Source organism: Callithrix jacchus, chromosome 13 (assembly GCF_049354715.1).
Source record: "Callithrix jacchus isolate 240 chromosome 13, calJac240_pri, whole genome shotgun sequence".
Lineage (NCBI taxonomy): Eukaryota > Metazoa > Chordata > Mammalia > Primates > Cebidae > Callithrix > Callithrix jacchus.
This window is the reverse complement of record NC_133514.1, coordinates 9,635,812-9,655,428: the sequence shown is the minus strand read 5'-3', so window position 1 is coordinate 9,655,428 and position 19,617 is coordinate 9,635,812. Positions and strand designations below refer to the sequence as shown.

Here is a 19,617-nt window from a genome sequence, read left to right as displayed (position 1 = left end):
ACATCCGTTCCTCTTGCACGCTCCTTCTCTCTGATTCCTGCACTTTAAAGTGTTCCTTGTGGCTGTGTATTTCTATCATTTCTTTAAGCTTTCCTTTGTAGCCGATTAAGGAAGTCCAACCATAAACCATCAAAGAGAAAGGCACACAGAGGGCTGGATGCTATTTTGGGGGAGGGTGGTTTTGTTTTCTTTTGTTTGTTTGTTGAGACAGGGCCTCACTCTGTCACCCAGGCTGGAGTGCAGTGGCACAAGCATGGCTCACTGCAGCCTCAACCTCCGGGTCTTAAGCAATCCTCTTGCCTCAGCCTCTTGAGTAGCCGGGACTGCAGGGAGGTGGGCACCATGCCTGGCTACTTTTTTGTGTTCTTTTTTTTTTGTAGAGTCAGGTTCTTGCCATGTTGCCCAGGCTGGTCTCCAACTCCTGACCAAGATCCAGCAATCTGCCCACCTCAGCCTCCCAAAGTGCTGGGATTACAGAAGTGAGCCACCGTGCCCACCCAGGATGGGTAGTTTTTATCCTCTGCAAACACTCTGGATTAGGGGACAATATTAGAGCCCTAAAAAGGAAGAGGAGAGTAACTTAGCTCAGCCTGACAACTACTAAGGGCATGTGCAGATGCTTTCTGCAATAAGCTCTCAGACCATCAGCATCCTCCTGGACAGCCACATAAGCCAATTGGGGGTAGCAGACAAGTGGCTACACATTTTCAATACAACATAAAGATAACAAGAGTTTGGGTCAGACGTAGGCGTGCACACCTACAATCCCAACGCTTTGAGAAGCTGAGGTGAAAAGATCACTTGAGGCTAGAAGTTCAACACCAGCCTGGGCAATGTAGTGAGACCCCCATCGCTACTAAAAATATAAAAATTAGCACAGTGTGGTGGCACACCCCTGTAATCCCAGCTTCTCAAGAGGCTGAGGCATGAGAATCACTTGAATCGGGAGGTGGAGGTTGCAGTGAGCTGAGATTACACCACTGCACTCCAGCCCAGATGACAGAGCAAGACTCTGCCTCAAAAAAAAAAAAAAAAAAAAAAAAGGAGTTTGTTAACAGAACAAAATCATTCACAGTTATATTCACTGTGCTATTCCAGCATCTCAGTCCCTCCTCCACGCAGTCTCTCACCCAGCCATGTGAGAGCAGGGTCCTCTTCCGTGAATCCTCACTGGGCCTCCCCATTCGTCCTCCAAGACTCCACTCAAGCGTCACCTCTTGGCATCTTCCTGGGCCCTCCCCAATCTGCCCTCTACCCCAGGTTGTACTCCACTGCCCTTTGCCCTGTGGTGACCTCTTCCTAAATGTGAAGCCCTGCTTCCCTGAAGGCTAATTAAGGGTTGCAGTCCTCACGCTGGGCTAACTTTAAGGCCCAACATAGTGTCCAGCAAAAGGAGGCGTTGGGGCATTCAACAGGATGAATTAACGAAAGAGCGGGGCTGTGCACGTAAATCGCAGCTCGAGTGCATATCCTGGCGCAACAGCTTTTATCTTACGGGGAAAAGGTAAGGGTGGGATATGGGGAATTTGCTCCATTCTTTTCAAACTTCCTAGCTCTTGAATAGCCTGGAAACCTGGAAGTCCTCTTCACTCATTCATTCGTTTAAGGAATATTAGTTGAATGTGACAGGCACTGACAATGCAGAAATCAAGGCATGCACGTTCTGTTTGAGGCCCCAAGGACCAACATGGGCTTCTCAAATGGCCTCTTCACTTCATGCCTCCAAAAAGCATATTGCCCGGTGGTGAAAAGGATCAGAAAATATATTATATTTATTAGAGAAGACTAATAAATGGACACCTAATTCAAAAATGCTTGCTGAGCACCTACTGAATGCTAGTCATTAGGATCAGAGCTACACAGAAGAGCTGTGCCAAGGCACCCGTGGCGTCAGTGGGAAAAGCAGGTGAGAGCTTTATGGACCCCACTCCGAGCCAGCTGTAGGAACCCTCACCAGGCTGGCTTAACAAGAAGGACGTGATTCTCATCTTCAGGGACCCAGCGCTGTTCTGGAAAGGAGAGATTCTATTTTCTTCCTGCAGTTTCTTATGAGCCGTGAAGAAACTCCTTAGGGTTCCAGACAGGATCTTTAAGACAGAGTTGCCCAAAGATGGACAAGGCTGTCCCTGGGGACGAGTGCATAAAGCCAGAACAGCCCCTTAGTGAAATGACTAAGAAGGAACCTCGAGGACTAGAAAATACAGCTGAAAGTGACTTTCCAGGCCCTGACCTGGGCTTCAGGGTGGGCATAGGCAGTGAGGAGGAGGTGAAGTAGGTGGAGACTTTCAGGTCTGTTTCAGGATGTTTTCCATTATTTATTTATTTTTTTTTTCAGATGGAGTTTTGCTCTTGTCCCCCAGGATGGACTGCAGTGGCAGGATCTGGGCTCACTAAAACTTCCACCTCCTGGGTTCAAGTGATTATCCTGCCTTAGCCTCCTGAGTAGCTGGGATGGCAGACACCCGCCACCATACCTGGCTGATTATTTATGTATTTATTTTAGTAGCGATGGCATTTCACCATGTTGGCCAGGCTGGTCTCGAACTCCTGACTTCAGGTGATCCAGCCTCCCAATGTGCTGGGATTACAGATGTGAGCCACTGTGCCCAGCCCATTTTCTATTCTTAAGAAAGGAGGAAGCAGAGTATGAAAACCAGTGCATTGGGAGAGACCTGAAGACGAGCACGTTGGCTCCCTGCCCTCATGGAGCCTCTATGGGTCAGGTTTTATAGTTATCCAGAATAACCAGCCTTGGGTATCCATGACGCTTCACCCCAGGAGATCTCATGCCTCTGCCCATGGGAGGACACAGAGGACCTCAGTGGGGACAGAAGGGCCTTCTACTTGCCACCAGCTCTCAGGACTGAATGCTCACTGCTGTCTTGGGGAGAAGGGACTGGGTGGTGCATTGGACCTCACTAGCCCCCATCTGGATCTTTCTGGCTGGGACCCTGGCATATGACTATGACATTCGGAGACAGCTGTGCTAATGCCCTTCAGACGGAGACCACCAGGAGCCCCCTGTAGCTGAACCACTTGGGTTTATGACTCTTCTCAGCAAAGAAGCATACATGCCATGGGAGACTGTGGGGCCCCTCAGTCTCCAGAGGCTGAGCTGGGCAGATTGCTGGAGCTTGGTCAGGAGTTGGAGACCAGCCTGGGCAACATGGCAAGAACCCAACTCTACAAAAAAAAAAAAAAAGTAGCCAGGCATGGTGTCCACCTGCCTGTAGTCCCAGCTACTCAAGAGGCTGAGGCAAGAGGATTGCTTAAGACCCGGAGGTTGAGGCTGCAGTGAGCCATGCTTGTGCCACTGCACTCCAGCCTGGGTGACAGAGTGAGGCCCTGCCTCAACAAACAAACAAAAGAAAACAAAACCACCCTCCCCCAAAATAGCATCCAGCCCTCTGTGTGCCTTTCTCTTTGATGGTTTATGGTTGGACTTCCTTAATCGGCTACAAAGGAAAGCTTAAAGAAATGATGGAAACACCCAGCCACAAGGAACGCTTTAAAGTGCAGGAATCAGAGAGAAGGAGCGTGCAAGAGGAACGGACGTTTGCTCCCTTCTTGCTGGGTGGGCTGAAATCACAGATGGTGTCTCACATCGAATGGAGGGCGCGAACAAAGCTTGGAGATAAAGGAGGTTGGAGAGGACTTAGAGAATTTAGGCTTTGCTGGGTGAATCTGGGAGGGGCAGGGAAGCAGGACCCACTCGGGGCCGGGGGCAATGCTAGACTGGGTATTGCAGTCACTTGCATCTGTAGGGAGAGACTCATGCAAGCATAAGGCTGCAATGGCTAGAGCAGCAGCCGTCACCCATTTAGCGGGAAAGGGGGAGCTTGGTGTTTTGTGGTTGCACAGGGACCTTTGGTCTTGCTGTGTCACGGTCTCCCCTGGCCGTGTCTGAGGCTGGTGTCCTGTGAGAGGTTTTATAGCCAACAGGAGAACACCAGGGCCAGCCTGTAAGCATCAGACCAGGTCCCAGAGGTTGGGGACTGCTCTTTTCTTTGTCAGAATATTGGTGGCTTTGTAGACATTTGTTAGGCGAAATATTCTCTACTAAATCACAACCAAAACGGTAGCTTTTCCCGAGTCCCAGCAGCAGTCCCTCATTCTCCAGCTATGTCTGAACCCGAGTTTGTAGTTCATCCCATCCCATCCTTAGTGCAGAGCAGACCTCACATAGACCAGCTGCACATGTCCATAGCGCACAGCCCATCCCATCCCTAGCACAGAGAGGACCTCACATAGACCAGCAAAATGTGTCCACAGTGCACAGCCCATCTCATCCTTAGTGCAGAGCAGACCTCACATAGACCAGCTGCACATGTCCATAGCGCACAGCCCATCCCATCCCTAGCACAGAGAGGACCTCACATAGACCAGCAAAATGTGTCCACAGTGCACAGCCCATCCCATCCCTAGCACAGAGAGGACCTCACATAGACCAGCTGCACATGTCCACAGCGCACAGCCCATCCCATTCTTAGCACAGAGAGGACCTCACATAGACTAGCAACATGTGTCCACAGCGCACAGCCCATCCCATCCTTAGCACAGAGAGGACCTCACATAGACTAGCAACATGTGTCCACAGCGCACAGCCCATCCCATCCTTAGTGCAGAGCAGACCTCACATAGACCAGCTGCATGTGTCCACAGTGCACAGCCCATCCCATCCTTAGCACAGAGAGGACCTCACATAGACCAGCTGCACATGTCCACAGTGCACAGCCCATCCCATCCTTAGCACAGAGAAGACCTCACATAGACCAGCTGCCCATGTCCACAGCACACAGTCCATTCCATCTTTAGCACAGAGAGGACCTCACATAGACCAGCTGCATGTGTCCACAGCACACACTGATGTCCCAAAACTAGAAACAGCCATGTCTATCACAGAAGCCCAAGGTCACACAACTGGGACCCATCTGTCCAGGGCAGACAGCCGAGTGCTCCTCACAGGCCTGCAGGAAGGTCAGGGGCGGTGGATCTATTAACAGCATAAACAGCAGATTAAACAGCATAAAAGCTCACGGGCATAAAACAGCAAGCATGCATTTTCCACTGGGGTCTGCCTGGCCTCTAAGGGGGCTGTCTCTCCAGTCACCTCTGCTCACACCCCAGGCTTCAGGGCAGTGGCCAGGCTGGAGGCAGGGGTGGGAAGGTCCCCGAAGGGCGAGTGTAAAGCCACAGTACTCTGCCATCCTGCCTCATTCATGACTTCAACAAGCCCAGCTTCCATGATATAGGAAGCACGCTCCTTCTGCGGAGGTGGGTGAGATGGGAAAAGGTTCTGTCACAGCAGGTCAGCAGCTCCACGCCTACCCCTTTCCTCCATCTCATGCCCCTGGAACTCACAGCAACAGATGCCACAGCAGCAGAAAGGGCTGACACACACCAAAGGCCCAGATCCAGAAATGGATCCCAGACATGCCCTGAAGGCTCAGGATTTATTAATCCACAAATAGACTCAACATTCACGTCCTGAAGGGTCTGTTTGTAGAAATCTCTGAGTTACGTTCTGAAATTGACAGACATTTCCCCCTGCCTCTCTGCAGAGCTGTGGAGCTCATCGACCAGTGTTTCTGGCTTAGTTCTGATTCTGTATTCTTTCTTTTCTTTTAACCTCCCTCAGTCCCCCCAATTCCTAAAAGTCGGCTGTCTTCACAGTACTTGGAAAGGCAGCTGGTGCAACCTGAGAGCTTCATAAAAGGAGGAGATCCAGAAGGCAAGGCCCCTCCAGTGAGATGGGATGTGGGGCCTGGAGGGGAAGCCTGAGCTCCGTAAATCGGCCCCGCATTCCTTCTCTCCTGTGCCCTTTCCTTTCCAGCATAGGGAAGGGGTTTTGGAAGAACAGTCAAGGGCTTGTTAGGGAGGGCTTGGAGGAGCCAAAGCCTCAGCAGTGGCCTCCAGGGAGGGCCTGATACCCGTGAAATGTCTCATTCTGTTCATGCCTCTGCATGCCCAGAGGATGGGTCAACCCATGAACTGGCTGGGCAGAACAACAGCTTGTGTTTTTTCCTATGACGTTCTGCTGTACCAGGCGCGGGACCTTCACATTCCTTCTGAGCCCTTTCCTGAGTCAGCTCTCAGCTAAATGCTGCTGACACCAAGTAGGTTTTTTGAAACACCAAGAAAAAATTTTACTCGAAAACTCAAGTCGGCTTGTTCTCTTTAACACGGCAAAAACCACAGTGACTTTTGCACCAACCTAACGCTTGGCTCACCTCCCAAATGTGCTTCTCTTTTCCATATTACCTGGGATGGCCAAGTCTCCTGCCTTCCCCAGGACTGAGGGATTTCCTGGCATATGAGGTTTTAGTGGCCAAACTTGATAGTCCCAGGCCAATTGGGATGGTTAGTCGCCCTAAGACCAGTTAGCCCTATTGGACCTTTCTACCTGAATTCAGTCATCATGTCAGAAAAAAAAAAAAAAAAAGACAATACTTCCTGGTTTAAAAAAATCAGAAAGACACTACAAGTTTACCGAAGTTAGCTGCTACACCACCACCCCCAACTCCCCAACTGCCATCGATCCTGCAAAGTATCAATTTGACTAATACCCCCCTTGCTAGTCATGACTAGCAAAGGGAATATAATAGTTAACTTCAGGCTACAGCAGTGTCAGGAGGGATCGTCCGCTAGAGTCAAAGCTCTCGTCCAGATTTTCAGTTAACCTCTCTCGGGGAGGAAATCTTCCATGGAAAAATACCATGGAAAAATCCACTGCTTTGACCGCACAGATACATTCATTATGGCACGACCGTAATTACAACATTGCCTGTAAGGGTTTCCATTATAAATGGGGTCTGAATCTTGGTGGAACACGATTCTTTCCAGCTGTAGTGAACCATGGACAGGTTTTCAACCACTGGGGCTTTTTCTGATTTGCTCACAAATCGGCCAGGCTGGGGTTGGGAGAAGGGAAAGAGGGGGAAGATGGCATTGGGAACGGAATAAACAATATGGATTTTTGTTCTTGGTGTGTCCTTTAAACTGAAATAGGAGAACACAAACAAACAAACAAAAAACAACCAACCAAGACCGATTAAGGATGCCACTCAGACCCTAAAGTGCTGGATTCAAAGTGATATTTTGTCTTTAAGTTACTTTAAAAGATAGAGCATTGAGACAAAAGAAGGGAGATCAGCTCTTTCTTCTTCTTCTTTTCTTATCCCTAAAGTTTGGCTAAGTCTGAAGAAACGAACTTTTTTGGCTCACTGTGCCTTTGAGGGCAAAGCAAGGAATTGAGAAAAGTGAAGCGGGATGTGAGACCTGGGTTCTCTTCCAGGCTCTTTTTCCAGCTAATTCTGTGTCAAAAGACAAATGACCTAATCTTTCTGAGACTCAGTTTTCTGTAGAGCACAGATATTGTTCTTTGGTCTGGCCAGGTCATGGAATTCCCACGCATATCCACAAAGGCAGCGGGTGTGAGCTGTCTCGCCCATGTGGTAGAAGCCTCCTTTTGGCTTTGCGGTTTCTCAAGCTGAGTCTCCCATGTCCCTCCTGAGAGGAGGGAGTCATCCTGGGTAGTCAGGGGTTCGCTGTTGACTGGGGCCAGGGAAGAAGGGCGGCACGTGTAGCCCGGTCCTGCCTCACCTGGTTCACCCCAAAGGCAAACACACACTGCACCTGGAGGAGGGTCGAGCTTGCTTTTGCCGATAGTTTTGCAGTAATTATGACAAAGCCATAATATCATCTCTAGAGATCTTGCTTTCATCTGGTGACCTTGGAGACTTCATAAGGGCAGAAACCTCATCCATGGAATTCCGGGGGATTAAGGCACAGGTGCTTCTCAGGCGTTAAAAGTTCACAGGGTAATCACTGTTACACCAGTGATGAGATGGCGCTTATGAAGCAACCAACACAGCTCCTTTCCATATGGAAAACTGTGAGGTCCCTGTCTTCCCCTGTTACTCCTAGAACTTCCAAGAACAGTGAAGAAGAAGGGATTGATCTTAGTTGTTAGGTGTGTTTGTTTGGTTGGTTGCTTTTGTAGATGGAGTCTCACTCTGTCACCCAGGCTGGAGTGTGGTGCCATGATCTTGGTTCACTGCACCTTCCGCCTCCTGGGTTCAAGTGATTCTCCTGCCTCAGCCTCCTAAGTATCTGAGACTACAGGTGCATGCCACCATGACCAGCTAACTTTTGTATTTTTAGTAGAGACAGGGTTTCACCATGTTGGCCGGGCTGGTCTCGAACTCCTGACATGAAGTGATCTGCCTGCCTTGGCCTTCCAAAGTGCTGGGATTACAGGGTAAGCCACCGTGAGGGGTCTGTTTGTTTTAAATAACAGCCATTGCAGAATGAATGATAAAGTTCCAGTTAGATTATCACACCCAACCTCCCATTCTCAAATGTCTTAGGAATTTTGAGGTCAACACACACATACACACACACACACACACACACACACACACACATATATATATATACTTTTTTTTTTTTTTTGGTCCAGCAGTCGGGGAGTCATTTAGCAAACCTGAATAATGGAGTTAGGTGGACAGAAGCCCAAGGTGAATTTTGTAAGATTATTAAAAATGTTCAGGATTTTCAGTCATTTATTTTCAGTGACTGTCTGCGGAAAGCTTACTCTGGCTTAGTTTTGACTTAGGCTTGAAATAAATGTTCCACTGCTGCCTTCTCTCACTTAATTCATGGTAATATTGAGCCATAATTCTAAATTGCAAAAGGCCATTCTTAGTGGAGACCGTCATGACACTGACATCCTGTTGACTCTCATAATAAAGCCATTCTGCGGTGAGCTAGTGAGACAGGCGTATGTGACGGGGTTCAGCTTTTTTCACATTCAGGCTTGGCTGTAGGAGCGACTGGAAATCTAATTCCCAACCCTGTGGAGTGATGGGGACTGATTGGTACTCACAGCTGCTCCCAGGCTGGAACCTGGGCTCCCTGGCGCGGCCACCAGGTGGCACTGGCGCCCTCCCTCGCACACCTAGGCCTCTCTGCTCTTGTCCTTTCAAGCACAAGCTTGGAGGCCTGATTTTCAACCCCTTGTTTTCAAACACAGAAATGCCAGTGAGGACCGGACGAAGGGGCCCGTGAAAAGCTTAGCAGTGCGGGACACTTTGCATTTGCCCAGCAAGTTGCCAGCCTGCCCCTCGTCGGAGCACTGTGTGTCGGGGTTTATGAAGATAATTAGGTGTTCAGATGCAGTTACCAATTCTCCATTAAAAGGAATATGACAGCTTTTCATTTGCAACACCAGGTGCCATTAAAGGTGAAGTCAGCATCGACGAAGCGTCCAGGGCTCTCTGCTTGTTCATCCACGGGCAGATGGTTATTGTGGGGACGGACACGTCAGCCTCTGGTTGCTGTTGTCTTAAGGAAAATAAAGTCACCTTCTGCATCTCTTCAGGGACAGTGAGTTCTGGAACGGGCCACTGGGGCTGCCATGTTCAGCTCTAAATTCCGTGGCTCTAGCAAGTGCTTTTCGTTTCTGTGAGGTGCCCCTCTCAGATACGGGGACATTACTCAACTCTGAAATGAGCCCACAAGCCATGAAAAGACAAGGAGGGAATTTAAACGCACGTTACTAAGTGAAAGAAGCCAGTCTCTAAAGGCTGCATTCTCTGCAATTCCAGCTTATGACATTCTAGAAAAGGCAGAGCTATGGAGACAGGGAAAAGGGCAGTGGCTGCGGGGGTTCAGGATAAGGGAGGGGTGAATAGTTGGAGCACAGAGGATTCGTAGGGCAATGGCAGCCCGTCTGGCACTGTAACTGTGGATGGATGACGCGGTATCTGTGTCAAATCCATAGAATGCGCAACCCTGGGGTGAGCCGTAATGGACATAATAGACTCTGGGTGATGGTGTGTGTCTGCGAGGGTTCATGGACTGTAACAGATGCATCACTCTGGGCTGGGCACAGTGGCTCATGCCTGTAACCCCAGCACTTTGGGAGGCTGAGGTGGGCAGATTACCTGAGGTCAAAAGTTTGAGTCCAGCCTGGCCAACATGGCGAAACCCCGTCTCTACTAAAAACACAAAACTTTTCCAGGCATGATGGTGGGCAACTGTAATCCCAGCTACTTGGGAGGCTGAGACAGAATTGCTTGAACCCAGGAGGCAGAGGTTGCACTGAGCTGAGATCACCCACTGCACTCCAGCCTGGGTGACAGAGCAAGAGTCCATCTCAAAAAAACAAAAAAACAAATGCACCACTCTGGTGATAACAGGGGTGCCTCTGGAGATATGAGAGATCTCCAGAGATCTCTCCTCTCTATTTCATCTAAACCTGTAACTTCTTTAAAAAATTAAACTCTATTTTTAGCCAGGTGTAGTGGCTCACACCTGTAACCCCAGCACTTTGGGAGGCCAAGGTGGGTGGATTACCTGAGATCAGGAGTTCAGGATCAGCCTGGCCAACATGGTGAAACCCCAGCTCTACCAAAAATACAAAAATTAGCCAGGTGTGATAGTGGGTGCACGCAATCCCAGCTACTCAGCAGGCTGAGGCAGAATCACTTGAACCTGGGAGGCGGAGCTTGCAATGAGCTGAGAGTGCCTAGGCAAAAGAACAAAACTGTCTCAAAATAAGTAAATAATCTATGTTTTAAATTGTTAATTCTGCTGTCTCAGCCATAGACCAAAGCCTATTCTTACCCAATGACACCATATGCACCAAGGTCATACCTAGTGCTAGAAATATGAGGTCCAGGCCTTGAGCCCAGTGGAAGATAGCCACACAATAGACCAGCATCTCCTTCCCACGGGCTGCTGCAAGGGCCCATGAGGCCCACCCACGAACCCACCAGCACAGCTCTAGCCCGTGGGTGCTCTGCACATGTCCCCTCCAATCCTGTGGGTTTGTCTGAAGAGGACCTTGGCTAAGCAGGGTGACGTGAGAAAGCCTCCCAGGTGTTCCAGCCACCCTCCTTGGCACTGCGTCTCCAATCTCACCTTCTGATGCACATCATCCTGAAGGTGAAATCGACCTGCTCTGTCCCTGACCAGGTGTGTGACATCAGCAACTTTTGTAACTTTCCTGGGTGAAGTTTCCCCTTCTCTAAGATGAAGGTGGTAACAATGGCCCATGCCGTAGGCTTGTGTGCAGGATGGAGTGAGGAGAGACCCACAAAGTGGTTAGCAATATCTGACCCAGATTAAAAGCACAATGTGGCTGGGCGCGGGACTCACACCTGTAATCCCAGCATTTTGGGAGGCCAAGGTGGGTGGATCACCTAAGGTCAGCAGTTCGAGACCAGCCTAAGCACCATGGAGAAACCCCATCTCTACTAAAAATACAAAACTAGCCAAGTGTGGTGGTGCATGCCTGTAATCCCAGCTGCTTGGGAGGCTGAAGCAGGAGAATCGCTTGAATCCGGGAGGAGGAGATTGTGATGAGCCGAGATTGCGCCACTGCACCCCGGCCTGGGCAACAAGAGCAATACTCCATCCAAAAAAAAAAAAGCACAACGTGAGTGAATGTCATTTTTCCAGGTAGCAGGCGTGTGGGGAAAGGTGAGTGACCACGTGTAAGTAAGTACATATCTTTCTTCTGAGACATTTGAGATCCCTCAAAAGTATTCACAGCCCCCACCCAGTAGCCTTGCTCTGCCCTATGCTCCCCGGAAGGGGCTTGACCCACAACAGGGGCAGGAACCAAGCCAAGCCTCCTTCGCCCTTGAAGGACTGCCTGTCAACCATTTTGGCAAGCGTGCTCAGATTTTCATGAAGCAAATGTGAAACTCCCACGAGGTCTCTTGGGGTCAAAGGTAAACAGACAGTCTTAGAATTTTCTTAAGAAAAATACAAGGTTCCCACTTTTTTTTTTCTGATCCAGAGAGTTCCTGGCATGCTTCTTCTTGTTTTTCTTCATACTTGGGGATGGCAGAAATGATACATGGCCTCCCCACAATTGAGGGGCACTCTGCAGTGGACCATGATATATTTACTGAGAAATTTTTAATAAATAAACCACAGCCTTGAACCCATGCACCCTTATAAACCAGCCCGTTCTCATGGGGAGAGTTCAGGAGTTTTTATGGAGCAATACTATGTTCTCATGAGAATTTTATTAGAAATCAGAGACTAGAGATGCATCAGGCAGGAAATTTATGAGGTTACATGGGAACCATCCTTTCATTTTGTCATTCCAGGTTAAATTACTTCTTCAGATTCTGTTGACTTACTTTGTACATTTTCATTGTGAACACTGTTCTGAATTTCTCAGCAGATTCAAGCCAGCTAATTATTGATTTCTTGAATGTCCACTTTTATCCCTCAAATTACATAAATAATTGACAGTCTATAAAACAAAGACCCCAAGTCCATGGGAAACACAGATAACTCATGAAAAGCGTGGCCAAGCAGGTCTTTCCACAACATCAAGAAATAAACAAGAAGCTCAATGGAAAACACTTTGAGAACCGCCGACAATTCTTCACGCCTCTTACTTTCCCACCTAATTGTCTTTTCAAACATTATTTTTATGTTTCATGAAACCCAGCTAAAATTTTACTCACCAAAATAACCTGTTGTTTATCATCATGTAACCCAACTTGGAGAATAGCCCAAACCCAGAATAGATGTTTGTGCCGGTGAAGTGGAGAGGAAGTGCTCAGGACAAGGTTTTTCTCTGGGCCTGTTCCAACATCTCATTAGCTGTCCGTGTTAATGGTGTGAGGAAAGGCGCCAGGCCGGGCTGGCCTTGGCTAGAGTGGAGAAAGTGAGAGAGCTGTACAGGGACCAGCCTCCTATTGACCAGCTGACCCCAGGGCCGCTATTTGAGCTCGATTCCCTGGGTAAAGTCCCCAAATTAGGTAATTTTTCTTCGTCTGTAAATTTAATTCTGACATTGGAACTGCGTATTTTTCCAGCTGAATTCTGGCTTCGGGGGTTTAAGTTTGCTTGGCTGCCACCATGGTTGGTTGGTTTTAACCTTTTCTACCCATCATCCAAAAAGTACCAGCCATGTACTTTGGGGGAAAAAAATTGTAGTACAACAAGGCAAGAAGCACTCTGGTTACCAGGCAGCACGTTTCTTGGTACCAAAGAATGGTATTGGCTGTCCTGCCGGAGGTCAGCTCTTCTTTAGCCTAACAGGACTCGGTCATCCCTCCAAAAGCACATCGAATAATCATTGCCCCCATCAACTAACCTTCTCTAAATATTTCCCCTGTGCCAGGCTCTATGCTGCTAAGGCGCATTTATGACTAAAATGGCTCCATGAAGCTGGTCCTCTTGTTCAACCCATTTCACAAGTGAAAAGCACAAGGCTTAGAGAGGTTACGCACCATCCATGATCACACAGTGGACTTGGCTCTTACTCCCCAGGCTGTGTCTGGAGTCTTTAGGGAAAGGCATCAAGCCAGGCAGCGGGAACAGACAGAGAAGAAAATCTCTGCCCTCACGAAGCCCATGCTCTAACTTCAGGGGCCGGAGAACAAGGTCAGCATCACATTCCAGCGACTGCCTAGTGGGATACTGTCATTGTGTGGGGAACAGGTGCCCTTGGCAAACAAGCTGATGGAAAGATGTCAACATCCTAGGTGATCAGGGAAATGCAACCTAAGCCAGGAGACACCACCGCACACCTAGTAGAGTGTCCACAACCCTGAACGCTGTCCACACCACATGCTGGGGAGGCTATGGAGGAACAGGGCTCTCACTCATTGAGCTGGGCACACAAAATGGGGCAGGTGCTTTGGGAGAGAGTTTGGCAGTTTCTTGCAAAATTAGGGTACAGGGGTGCATGCCTGTAGTCTAAGCTACTCGGGAGACTAAGGCAGGAGGATTGCTTGAGCCCAGGAGTTTGAGGCTATAGTGTGCAATGATTGCACCTGTGAAGAGCCACTGTACTCCTGCCTGGATGACATCTAAAAAAAAAAAAACAACAAAACACTTAACTAAACTTACTCTCACCATATGATCAATCTTGTGCTCCTTGATATTTACCCAAAGGAGTTGAAAATTTAGGTCCACACAGAAACCTGCACACAAACGTTTGCAGCAGATTTACTCATAGTTGCCAAACCTTGGAAGGAACTCAGGTGTCCTTCATCAGTGAATGGATAAATACACTGTGGTACATCGAGACAATGGGATTTGTTTGTTTTTGAGATGGAGTTTCATTCTTGTTGCCTAGGCTGGAATGCAATGGCATGGTCTTGGCTCACTGCAACCTCTGCCTCCCAGCACAGGTTCAAGTGATTCTCCTGCCTCAGCCTCCCAAGTAGCTGGGATCACAGGCGCCTGCCACCACAACTAGCCAATTTTTGTATTTTCAGTAAAGATGGGGTTTCACCATGTTGGCCGAGCTAGTCTTGAACTCCTGACCTCAAATGGTCTGCCCGCCTCTGTCTCCCAAAGTGCTGGGATTACCGATGGGAGCCACCGTGCCCAGCCCCAACGATGGGATATTATTCAGTACTAAAAATAACGAACTGTCAAGCCATGAAAAAACATGGAGGAAACTTAATGCAGGTTACTAAGTGAAAGAAGCCAGTCTGAAAAGGCTGCCTCTGTATGTTTCCAACTCTGTGACATTCTGGAAAAGGCAAAGCTATGGAGACAGAACCACCAGTGCTTCCAGGACTTAGTGGGGAAGGAGGAACCAACAGAGGACTTTTAGGACTGTGAAACTACTCTGTATGATACTGAAGTGTTGGATGCATGTCATTACACCTTTGTCCAAACCCACTGAATGCACAGCACACATCAAGAGTGAGCCCTAGGGTAAACTGGACTTGGGTGATGATGATGGGTCAACAGATGCTCGCCAGTTGTAACAAATGCACCACTCTAGGTGGGGAGGATACAGGGGGTTCAGGGAGTCTAAGGGAACTCTCTGTACCTTCCTCTCCATTTTGCTGAGAGCCTAAAAATGCTATAGATACATTAACCAGGCTCAGTGGCTCACACCTGTAATCCCAGCACTTTGGGAGGCCAAGGTGGGTGGATCACCTGAGGTCAGGAGTTCAAGACCAGCCTGGCCAAAATGGTGAAATTCCGTCTCTACTAAAAATACAAAAACTAGCCAGGCATAGTGGTGCCTGCCTGTAATCCCATCTACTCAGGAGGCTGAGGCAGGAGAATTGCTTGAACCCGGGAGGCAGAGGTTGCAGTGAGCTGAGATTGAGCCACTGCACTCCAGCCCGGGCGACAGGCTCAGTCTCAGAAAAATAAAAAAGAATTTTTTTAGAATGCTAAAACAACCAAAAGTTATCCTGAGCTCAGGAAACATTCATCCCCACACCTCTGGAGCAGACTGCTTTAAAACTGGGTCGCACCACCTTAACAAACACAAACTCCAATCAAAACAACAAATCCTACTTGTTGGTGTGAAGCTCACATCCCATCCTGTGGGGACAGTGTTAGTTAGGAGATGGAGGACAACAAGGCAGGCTTCCTGATGGAGGAGGCTCTAAGGCAGGACTTGAGGCATGAAGGCAAGTGTCTGGCTCCAGGCAGGACATGGAGGCAGTGCCAGGAGCACAGACAGGGGGCTCTCACTCAGCCCATGGTCTTTGCCCTGGGATTTTGCCCCTAGATTCTCCCCCACAGCTGCCCCCTTGTTCCTGAGAATTGTTTCATTGGTTTTCCTCCACCCCAAGACAAGCTGTGTTTTGGTGACAGGCCAAGGAAAATACCCACTGAATACAAAGCAGTTGCCTGAGAGACTGTAGCAAACGCTGTCCCGCCACAGCAGCCTGCCTTGGCAGGCCTGACGCCCTGGGGGCCGGGGCACATGGCAGCGCCACATTGCCAGGGGCCTCAGCCTCTGCGGGGCTGCTGGAAAAGCCTCCTCCAGCTCCAGGCTGGGACATGTCCAGCCATCACACTCCAGGAAGAGTCTTCCAGCCCTGGGAACAACCTCAGTCCCCAGCTTGAGCTCCAGAGGGCAGCTGCCTTGGTGGTAGGGGCAGGAAGGTATGGGCTGCCCAGGAGCAGGGACACTTCAATGCTGTCAGAGGAAAACATGAGTCCAGGGGACCCTGACTTAGCTCAAGCGTCCCCCAGCATCCAAATCCCAACTGGATGGACAGCTGCAGTCCGGTGAGATGAAGGAAATACACCCATCACCTGAGATTCCAAACAGGTGCCCCGGGGTGGGCTCACTGCCAGCCAGTCCCCAAGGCCTCTGTTTATAAGCTGGGAAAGTGACCTCCAAGCCAGAGGGCCCTGCCCCACCTCCCCTGATGTGACGGGCTGAATGCTGTGGCCCCAAATTCACCTGCTGAAATCTTCACTCCCAGTGTTTAGTCTCAGGAAGTGGGGCCTTGGGAGGTGGTGTGGTCATGAGGGTGGAGCCCTCCTGAGTGGCGCCCTCCTAAGTGGCATTATTGCCCTCGTAAAAGGGGCTAACAGTGAGAAGAGGACACAGTGAGATGCCACCTACCATTAAGGAAGCAGGGCATCACAGACACAGAATCTGCCAGTGCCTTGATCTTGGACTTCCAGCCTTCAGAACAGTGAGAAATACATTTCTGTTGTTTATGGGCCGCCTGGTCTATGGCATTTTGTGACGGCAGCCTGGGTGGACAAAGACACAGCATCTCCTGCCCTTTTTTTTTTTTGAGATAGTCTTGCTCTGTTGCTCAGAATGGAGTGCAGTGGCATGATCTTGGCTCACTGCAACTTCTACCTCCCAGGTTCAAGTGCTTCTCCGGCCTCAGCCTCCTGAGTAGCTGGGACTCCAGGCATATGCCACTGCATCTGGTTAAAAATTTTGTGTGTGTGTATTTTTAGTAAAGACAGGGTTTCACTATGTTGGCCAGGCTGGTCTCGAACTCCTGACCTCAGGTGATCTGCGCATCTCGGCCTCCCAAAGTACTGGGATTACAGTCATGAGCCACCATGCCCAGCCTGTGCCTCCTGCTTTTAACAGTTGCCCCCTTTGGAGGCTGCACCCTTTTATTTTCCTGAAGGGAGTTCTGATACTTCTGAAAAGGGTATGATGAAGCCAGAGCAAAGTGCTGTGAACAGCTGAGCGATCATCTCCTCTCCTCAGGGAAAAGTGATGACTCGCGCTGGACCAGCCACCATTGCCTCCGGTGACGGGGATATTCCATACAGGGATGGAGCCTACAGACACTGCCCGCCCACCTCAGAAGATCGAGCAGGTCAGCGGCATCGGGCCTGGAATCTCTGAGCCTGATCAAAATAGAAAGCAGTTTCATCTCGGAGTGAGGAGCAGAAAAGCTGGCCAGAGTCCAGGGAGATGACGGAGTCCGTGCTGAAAATCGACCTCTTTTCAGCTATGTTCCTGCTCGAGCACGTACAGCAGTGGGTTTAACATCTGCTAACACGTGAGCTCCTGGAGACCAGGGTCCTCACCCGCCTTGCCCCCCACTGTATTCCCAAGTCTGAGTTTGTTTCATGTTACGCTAACAGGATACCACAGACTGCGTAATTTATAAAGATCAGAAATGTAATGCTCACAGTCCTGGAGGCTAGAAAGTCCAGGATCAAGGCCCCGGCAGGCTGGCTCTCGAATGAGGCTGCACCCTCCAGAGGGGAGGAAGGCTGTGTCCTCATGTGGTGAGGTTGGGAGGGCAAGCCAGCCACATGCTGGGCAAAGCTCTTCTAGAAGGATCTTAATCCCACTCACCAGGGAGCGACCCTCACGGCCTGATCGCCCCTGAAAGCCCTGCCTCTCAACGTCCCATTGGCAACACCTGAATTTTGGAGGAGACACATTCAAACTGTTGCGCCCCAGGACTTAGAACAGTGCCTGGAACACCACAGTACTCAACACATGCTTACTACTTACTTTTTTTTTTTTCGAGACAGTTTCCCTCTTGTCGCCCAGGCAGGAGTGCAATGGCACAATCTTGGCTCACTGCAACCTCTGCCTCCCAGGTTCAAGCGATTCTCCTGCCTCAGCCTTCCGAGTAGCTGGGACTACAGGCATGAGCCACTGTGCCTGGCTGCTTATTAAATACTTTTAATGCCCTTTTCTCTGTAGTGAAGCGATGACAAGTCCTCAGCTCCCCTTCTTTAGTCATAATGAGCCTAAAGTGAGGGGCACTCCTAGAGCATGAGTGTGGCTGGAAAATAGGGAGTTAGGGGAACGGGACTCAGCAGGTGCAGCCAATTCGTAGAAGCAGGAGCAGCAGCTGCAGTTTATCGGCCACACCCTCACTCGCATAACAAGCCACTTCAGCCTCTGATTGGTCACAGGCCAATTCTTCATGGGCTGTAGCCAATCGGAGGCCGCTAAAGGGCACCAGGTGGTGTTGCTGTTTCTTTAGCTCAACAGAAATCCTAATTAGGCAGGCTCCGGAGACACTTGCTCGAGCATACTCCCACTCTGAACTGTCTTCAGAAAATCTGTGCACCGCTCCGTTCTTCTATTGCTCTGTGAGTTTTGTTCAATTCTTTATTCAAAACACCAGGAACCTGGACAGCTCTATCCAGTAACATGAGGATGGATTCCTGGTATTTGAGGCGAATTGCAGGTCCCCAAAAATGGGTATAATAGGCAGTGTGCTGGACGGACCCATCCCCACAGCAAGCAGACACAACACATTGCTGACGGGAACAGAGCCTCTCCCTACCCCGTCCAGACCACAACAGGCCACATCGTGCTTCATAAGTCAGAGACACGATGGCAACTTTACCATCATGCTTGAGCAGTAACAACCATTCCCTAGGATCCAGGAGAAAAATCAGCAAGGCAGGTCATGAATGTCAGCGTAAACACACCCTCTCCATTCTGAGTGGTGCTCTTGATGCGTTTCTGGAAATGTTTGATGCATTGGCCCTGAATTCCTAATGTTTGCCCCACAACATTGGCCCCACACACTGTCCTCTGTGCTTTCCTGGAAACTCCCGCTTAGCTGGGAAGATGGAATCCAACCAGTCTCCCATTCCATGTTTCTCATTCACCCCCATCTCCTGCTCCCACAAATACCCATCTCCCTGCCCCAGCACCTTCGCCCCTCCCTGCCTCCTCCCTCCCTTCCTCCATGGTGAACCCCACCTCCCTTTCTAGATGATTCCCCCAAGACTCCACACATCCCTGAGGGTCCACCAGGAAGAAATGGCTCTTGGGACCCTCCTCAAGCCACCCTTCTCTCCCTGTCCTGCCTCTTTACCAGTTCCAGCTGTACCCCTTCCCTGTGCCTTCATCCTTAGGGCTCTCCCCAAACAGCCAGTGGCCTGCAGTTGACGCAGAGTAGATGTGATCTAGAAGAAACCCCAGAGGCAGCCAATCCAAACCCCCCACACCCAACCCCTTTTAAGGTTGACAGAGCTGGAGGGGACACAACCTGCCCGAGTTGCAGGAGTTAGGACAGGCTCAGGATCAGGACACTGATCTCCTTTTTCACCTTCAAAGCTCTCCCAGCCCCCAACAGCTTTTTCACCCCAGGACCACTCACCAGGGAGCTCCTCTTACGATGCCAGCAAGCGGCCCTGCTCAGGCTCACCACACTCTTGGCACAGCTGGCCTCCACCAGGTTCCCCCATCCTCTCCTGTCTCTCTAAGTCAACTGTTCCAGCTAATCTTTTCCCCAACCCTCAAGATGCCACCCTCCGCCCACTGACCCCTCCCTCAGCCGGCACATTCCATCCCATCACTGGGTCAAGGAGGCAGTTGATATCACTCCTTCTCTCTTGCAATCCAAGGCCAATCCTCTGTGGTTG

The 19,617-nt window shown here is 49.8% G+C and overlaps 1 long non-coding RNA gene across 1 annotated transcript in view; it reads right to left on the bottom strand.

Annotated features, from left to right (window-relative positions):
- The window catches only part of LOC118146722 (uncharacterized), a 167,111-nt gene extending 149,044 nt beyond the window's left edge, over nt 1-18,067 (bottom strand). Inside the window, exon 1 of the long non-coding RNA XR_013525448.1 lies at nt 17,741-18,067. This is a non-coding gene — a long non-coding RNA (uncharacterized LOC118146722). The remainder of the gene's footprint in view (nt 1-17,740) is intronic.
- Nucleotides 18,068-19,617: the final 1,550 nt, after the last annotated feature.